The 7,539-nt window shown below is 52.6% G+C and overlaps 2 long non-coding RNA genes across 3 annotated transcripts; one reads left to right on the top strand and one right to left on the bottom strand.

Annotated features, from left to right (window-relative positions):
• Positions 1-293: 293 nt before the first annotated feature.
• On the bottom strand, positions 294-5,400 carry LOC110342516. Of its 2 annotated transcripts, none has more exons than XR_005880969.1 (3): positions 5,236-5,400; positions 2,188-2,616; positions 294-943 (listed from the first exon to the last, which is right to left on the bottom strand). It is a non-coding gene; the product is annotated as an uncharacterized LOC110342516 (long non-coding RNA). The 2 variants fall into 2 exon arrangements; XR_005880970.1 differs by lacking the exon at positions 294-943 and adding an exon at positions 1,765-2,096.
• Positions 4,900-7,120, top strand: LOC121143666. The gene is made up of 2 exons (XR_005880968.1): positions 4,900-5,012; positions 6,817-7,120. It is a non-coding gene; the product is annotated as an uncharacterized LOC121143666 (long non-coding RNA).
• The last annotated feature ends 419 nt before the right edge of the window (positions 7,121-7,539 follow it).

Here is a 7,539-nt window from a genome sequence, read left to right as displayed (position 1 = left end):
CCCATGCCCCCCTCCACTCCTGCTCTACCCATCCTGCTGCGTCCAGCAGTGTGTCTGAAGTTCGTGGCCATGGTGGTGGTATGGAGCCCAGGGGACAGGAAATGACCTCTGGGGATCCTGTGGGACGTTTCTGTCACAGGCCAGTGCACGCAGCAGCAGGTCAGCCCCCATAGCGAATTGCTTCGTGCCTTGGTTCTGTCTGCACAAGCGCAGCTCTTACCCGGAAGGGCGTGAGAACACATTTATTCTAGAACCAAATACAAAGGAACATGGCCAGGAGCACAGATTCGGGATGTCCTGAATACTGTGACCCAATGTGCTGCCAGTTACATGAAGTTTTTATAAGTATAAAATCAAAGGGTAAAACAAAACAAAACAAAGGAAGTCTCGAGTCCAAACGTCTCAAACACGCTGGTGGCAACGGCAGGCAAGCGGCCTCAGGACAGCCGCGAAGCCTCTGCTAGAGCCACAGACGTCATCTGACAACATTCTCAGCTTTGGGGTTGGTAGCGGCTGTTAAGTCAGCGAAGTCCAAAGGCTTCATCTGACAGGCATGGGATGCAAGAGTGACTATTGAGGCTGAAGAGACCCCAAGATCACTTGACTCGGGATCAATAGTCCAACTCATGGTAATTTCAGCGGTTCTCCTTAGTCCATCGCCCTTACGGAATCTTGACGGTGTGGCTTTCCTAGGACTTGAGCTCCCAGCGGTAAACTAGAGTGCCGCAAACAAGCCACAAGCTTCAGAGCAGGACACACAGCGCAAGAGGGGCTGACAGCTTCAGAAACTGAGAGCAGCATCGGGAGTCTGCAAGGCCCTTGAGGCCTGAAGCTTCCCGTTTTCATTGTGTTTCTTGAGTGCCTCTATGTGCTGGTGTTCACGCTAGGCTGAGGGTCTCATATCTTCGACGCCAACAAGAACCTGCTTCCCTGGAACATATGACTGATAGGGTGGGGCTCGTCAGCAGGGACTTTTCTGGAGGGGCTCTGGATCACAGGACGGGTGTTGGTGTTGGGGCTCTTTCAGGGAAGGTTTCGTTTTCCCCATTTTCTCATATATTTATTTTTTATAATTTAATTAAAATATAGTTGCATAATTTCTCCCCCTCCTCCCTGCAACTCCTCCCAGGTCCAACCTCCTTCCTCCCATACTCCCCTTTGACCACTGCTGTTACACATTTATACACACGAATCGACACATAAATATAACCCACCGAGCCCATTCAGTACCTGTTTGTGCGTGTGTGTGTGTGTGTGTGTGTGTGTGTGTGTGTGTGTGTGTGTAAGTTCCTAGGACAAAGGAGCCAACTTTGGGCTAAGATGTGAATGGCCGGAGGAGCCAAGAACGCTGTAGGAAGACGGACGATCAGTTCGGAAACAGAGGGAAGAAAGTCCCTTAAAGCGCACGGGGAGCCAGACCCTGTCTCTTTTTCTCAGAAAAAGCCCAAGCAGTCATCCATGGAAGGTTTCCCTCCCACTCATGTAGCTCTCTGGCTTCCTAAAACTCATATGTAGACCTTGAAACTTACAACAATCCTCCTGCCTCAGTCTTCAGAATGATGAAATTAAAAGCATGAGTCAAAATATCTGGTAGAAGAGTACACTCTTTGCAGGGCAGTAGTAGTGCAAGTCCTCGGGAGGCAGAGGCAGGTGGAACTCTGTGAGTTCGAGACCAGCCTGGTCCACAGAGTGAGTTCCAGGATAGCCAGGGCTACACAGAGAAACCCTGAAAGAGTATATATACTTTTCTGTTTTGTCTTGTGTTTTTTCTGGGGCTGAGGATTGAACCCAGGGCTCACATATGCTAGACACGTGCTCTGCAACAGAGCAACAGCAACCCACCAGAAAAGAGCCAGCCAGATAGAAGCAGTGTGAGGCAGTCATGTGTAACTCACTACCCTTCAGTCTTCAACTGGCAGTGGACCACACACAGTGGCAGTCCCGTAAGATCGTGTGGCCTTCTGACAGTGTCGAAGCCCTGGGCTCTGTAATGTATTCTGATGTTCACCCTGCGACAAAACACATTGGCAGAACGGATCCCCACTGTTTAGTGATATATTACTGTTTCCCTGGAGTTCACTTCGGGAGATAGTGTTCTGTTGGGAAAGGGAACACAGGGAGAGATGTAAAGCCAGGGATTCCAGAGCCAGGCGGAGGGGTGTGTGTGTGCCAAACTCCATCACTCACCAGCTGAGCAACCTGAGCACACAGCTTCACTGTTTCTGGGCCTCTGCTCTCGCCCCTTGCATGTCCGAGTCTAATTCTGAGCACAGAGTCTGGAGCAGGCGGGGACTCCACCACAGACGCACTCGATGTTAGTCCTGCAGTGATTATCAGGCATGTATTAACCCCAAGCAAAGGGAAACAGCCCAAGCTCTGTGCCTGCAGGGGAAGTGTTTGTGAAGAGGATTGTGATAATGTAGCGCTGGGATTCAGCTGGGGTCAGGGCCACCCCAGGCTGTCATCTATATTTGTCCAATCTCCAGGCCGTCTTCTCCCATCAAGGTCCCTTCTCTTAGTCCCTCAATGACGGGAACACACCGAGGAGCCAGGTCTGGCCCACCTGTGCCAATCCGACCCCTCCAGAGTGGACTGTTCAGAAATTGGTCGAGAAGCCTAGAAAGAGAACAGAGAGAGACATGGTCTGATGACAACTTCAGAGGCCCTGGAACCACTCAGCCCCGATGCCACAGCAAGACCAGTGGCTTTTACTATCGTGAGACAGCTGTCTTTGGCTCTTGCCAATTCTAATAGAGTTTCTGTCGCCTGCAGCCAGAGTCTCAACAGCTACACAGTTTTGATTACAATCACAGAACTCACATGTCCATGGGGCCTGTGATCGGTGACCAGGGAAGGATGGGCAAAGAAACGATAAGATATGTGTTCATTGTCTGCCCCCTTTATCCCTGGAGAACTCTAAGCTTTCCCAGCCATGCAGTTGGGTAGGATGCAATTTCAGAGTTGGTCAGCCAGGATTTCCCATCTTCCCTTGCACCGTGATAGGTTAATTAACACAGGAACACATGACCCAGTGAGATTCCATGCTGCAGTTTTAATTCAGTTTTGAGACTTTTTCTCAACTAGGCACAAACAGGTGGCTTTAGAAGGTTCTGGCAGCCATCGTGCTGTGAGGGGAAAGCCTGCAAAGGACAGAACCTGCTCCAGTGTATGTCCAAAAAACAGGAAGACTGGTCTCACCACTGGAGTGCGGATCGAGTCACGTGTGAAGGAAGAGACACCCCCAAAGGTCCAGCTGCCTGAGCCAGAGAAGGCCATTTGGACTCAGACTCCTGGCTTCGCTTTTTGTCGCATGTAAGAAAGAATCCTGTGTGTCTCCCATAGCACATAGGAGAGGCACCTGTCCCCACCATCCGAGGCCTGTGTGCGCCACTCTCTTGGAATTCACTTTGGTTTCTCTCAAGTTCCTGGACATCCAAATGCAGGGGCCTCTCAGAATTCTCCAGTCTAAGATGCTTGAGTGGCTGGGGATTGATGAAGCCTGTCTGGTACACAGGCTAGAGCAAGCCGGAGCTCCAGACACCCCGGAGACGGCAATAACTCAGCCCGGACCCACCTCTGCCCTTCCGTCTGCCCATCTTGAGCAAGGACAGCCATCAATCCCACTTATCAGACCTCCTATTTCACCCTCTGCTCAGCTGTCACAGGTGTCACTCAGTACTCTTAACAGAGTTATGAGCGATTGAGTGCCCGGGACTGGGCCGGCTGAAGGATTCATGGGTGCGCGTCTCTCCATTCATCAGAAAGAGCTTTAGTTAGCTTTGGGGCTGCCAGTGGGGGGCTGGAGGAGGCTTCTCTGTCAATAACCAGAATGTCAAAGTCACGGAGAGGAGAGAGGTGACAATGCTGGAGACTTCTGAGTAGCGGTGAGAACCACCATCAGGCTACAAGGCAGGCACCGGGCCCGGTTCTGGAAGCTGTGGGTACACTCCGAGGTCAGATAAGCAGTTTACTCAATACTTGTGGCACAAGACCAGATAAAGCTGGAAGATAAGGAGACCGGCTTGTCCCCCAGGCACTCCAAAGAATGTTAAAATTTTATGTCACACACGTCTCTACACAGCTTATTACAGCTACCATGAACCAGTTTACAGAGCCCTCCCTCCATGCCTGCTGTCCTTCCCTCTGCCACCACACTCAAGCTCACACCTGTCTCAGGACATGCCCCAGAGCCTTGCGTGTCCGGATTCCCTTCCATGCTTAGCTCAGCCCCAAAGGCAGGGAGCTCGTCTTCCTTGGCCCTCACGGCTGTCTGTCTGTCACATGGTCTTCCCTGGCCCTCACGGCTGTCTGTCTGTCACATGGTCTTCCCTGGCCCTCACGGCTGTCTGTCTGTCACATGGTCTTCCCTGGCCCTCACGGCTGTCTGTCTGTCACATGGTCTTCCCTGGCCCTCACGGCTGTCTGTCTGTCTGTCTGCCTGCCACAAGGCTCCATTTCATTTCCTTCCTTCACCTTGCCCAAATATGTCTCACTTTTTCCACCTTTACTTGAAAAGGACCTGCCAAGAAGTCTGCTGCCTGGAGGCTGGGTTCTGTTTGTCCTCCATACTGGGGAGGTGCTTTACTGGGTACCGTAGACACAAAAGAAAGAGAGGTTACCCACACAAACTGCTGCCCAACTGGGTACTTCACAGCCTGGCACCGAGCCTGAGTGTGTGGAGCGAAGCCTGAGCTCTGGGCTTCTATCAAGGGTCCTGAGGCTCAGAGCAACCCATGTCCCACCCTCCCAAAAGCCTCTCTTAGAAACGGGGCGGGGGGGGTGTTGGCATGGCGTGTACAGTGGCAAGCGATATTGGTTCTGGGAGGAAAGACTGTTTTGTGAAACCAGAAGGTTGCCATGGTAACACTTCTTTATGCAACAAAGACCCCCCCCCTTAAAGTTAGAGCAGAGAGGGCCCAAGTCAATGGATATTGACCAATAGCAGTGGGTCCTTTGGCTGTGCACACTGAAGGACTTTCAAGTCACCCCTGCCTGTCCTTCGGCTTGATCTGGTAACTCCCCCCGTCCCTCTACTAGCAACTTCGATTGTCCTCAGCCTGCTCCCAACTGAGAAGCCGGCAGCACTCATCCTGGGCCATGAAGGATAGGAGCTAAAGAGGGTCAAGGGTCACCCAGGCTTAGGGAGCTATCCTGGGTGGGGTGTGGCACTCACACAGGAACTAAGCACACCGCAGTGCACACTTGCTTGGACAAGTTAGTGACATCAGTGCTCACCTAGCCACGGGGGCTGTGTGCAGCTGTCTGCCCATCCCACAAGGCTCAGGGATCGTGGCAAGGGTTTAACTCAGACAGCCCACGCGCAGAATTCGAGCTTGTAACCACACTGCCATCCCTGCAATCCTCAGCGCAAACAGACGTGGCCGCTGCCGGCCGCTGCCTTTGCTGTGGCTCAGCCGTGTGGCCACCTGAGTCCCTTTGTTGTCTCACACAGGGAAATGAGGTTTGCGGGGGGGGGAGACCATGACCCAAGTGGCAAATATGGGACCTGCACACCTGCCCAGAGTCCAAGTTCATGCCCTAACATCAATGGAGCCTGGGCATGCACTGCCAAGACGGTCTTCCCTGCCTAACCACTCTAAGCAGTCATGGAGCTAGGGGAACAGAAGCTGCACCTCGGGACCAGGGGAGTTGCTAAGAGAGCTTTTAGGAACCAATCCGTGACCTGAGGAAACAACTCAGAAAGCCAAAACAGAAAACAACCACTGGGTGACGTGTCGTGCCTGAGAGCCAGCCACGCTGTACTCCCCACTGTAGAGCGTGCACGCGTGTGCACATGAGCACACACACATACACACACCCACACAGGCCAACACACACACACACACACACACACACACACACACACACGCATGCCAACACACGCGCACACACACGTGTCAACAGCTTCAATGCCGCCGCCCTACATCACTGTCAGGAAAAACTTCTCAGGCTATAAAGATGGCACCGAAAAGATAAAAGGACACCAGTCCACCAGACAAGCACCACTCGCCAGGCCAAGAAGCATCACTGGGGTTTGGTCCCCTGTGTTTTTTGTCTTCTGAACCAGGCAGGGCTGGTACTGTCTACACCACCATGGCTTTCAGAGCCCAAGCAACCGCTTTTCCCGTCCACACATGTTCCCTTCCATGTTCTGCCTGGCCCTGAAGCCCCGGGAGCCTGGGCTTGCCACCAACATGGAGGAAAGCAGTCAGCCATTCTTCTCCGGGGGCGCTGGGACTCCCTAGACTGAGATTTGTCTTTGCTGTCACCTCTGTGTTCTGTCTCCATCCTCAAGGTCCAGTGAGGAGCAGGAGCAGGGAAAGGGGCTGTGCCGTATCCTCTCTCACCCTCACGATGAATGCAGCTCTCTCACCCTCACGATGAATGCAGCTGAGCTTCCGCCTCGCCACACCCCAAAGCCTGGCCAGGCTCCTTAGCCACCTGAACTAGCAGAGTTTTCGCGGTTGCTGGTGTTTCAAAGCTGACAGTTCCACATTTACCTATGTATTTGGGGTGGAATGGAAGGCACGGCCGACAAGGGTCTGCTCTCTCCTTCCACTCTGTGGCTTTGGATTGAACTAAGGGTATCGGGCTTGGTGACAAGCGCCTTTACCCACGGAGTCGTCTCGCTGGCCTACGTTTTTTTAAAGTTTTATGTGGCACTGAGTTAAGCAGTAAATCAGGACTGGAAGAAACATCAAGAAACTTGGTGCTTGTGAAGGAGACAGGGAGGGATGGGGTAAGGGTCAGATGGAGGTACAATCTGACCCTCCTTCCACCCTGTTCACCTCAGACTGCCCACACTTTTCTCTTCAGGTTCTTGGTGTCTTCTCATCCTGACCCTGCTACCTCCTCCATGGCTCCAAGCCCCACCCCGCATTTTCTTCAGCCCCGGGCAGAAGGCGGCTGCCACTCCACAGCCTGGACAGACAGTGCCCCCCTCAGGCCAACTTTAGCCCTGGACTGTGGCTCTTGGTGTGACAAAGACAAACACCCGTGGGAGAGATTAGGAGGACTTGGGCAAACCTCCACTGGCAACCCCAATTTCAGATTCGAACTCAGGTCTCCAGAGGTGAATGGGAAGAAAATGGCTAAATTAAAATGCTAATTACCATCTCCAGCTATTCGTTACCGGACAGTCACTTGTATCTATTATTAACAGCTTCCGCCACGGCCCTGGCTTGCCCAGAGACACCGATGACTTAAAGATTCAGGTGGAAGAGAAAATAGCATAGAGCACTACGCACACAGCGATGTCACCGTCACCTGGCTCTGCACACCTCCCAGAGAGACAAGCAGAGGAGCCTGCTGAGGAACTTAGGACTCCTCTAAGCAATCCCATGGAGCTCCTCCTAGGGTCCTCTCCAACTTGAAGTGGTTACATCAGACAGAGCAGGGTAATATAAACTCCATGTCTAAATGGATCTGCAGAGCACTCCACGGCTCTCCAGCACCTCCATACACCCCTCCTAATCACACTGTGTGTGTGTGTGTGTGTGTGTGAGAGAGAGAGAGAGAGAGAGAGAGAGAGAGAGAGAG

Source organism: Mesocricetus auratus, unplaced genomic scaffold (assembly GCF_017639785.1).
Source record: "Mesocricetus auratus isolate SY011 unplaced genomic scaffold, BCM_Maur_2.0 Super-Scaffold_100013, whole genome shotgun sequence".
NCBI lineage: Eukaryota > Metazoa > Chordata > Mammalia > Rodentia > Cricetidae > Mesocricetus > Mesocricetus auratus.
Note: the sequence above shows the minus strand (reverse complement) of the source record. Positions and strands in the feature narration are given on the sequence as shown.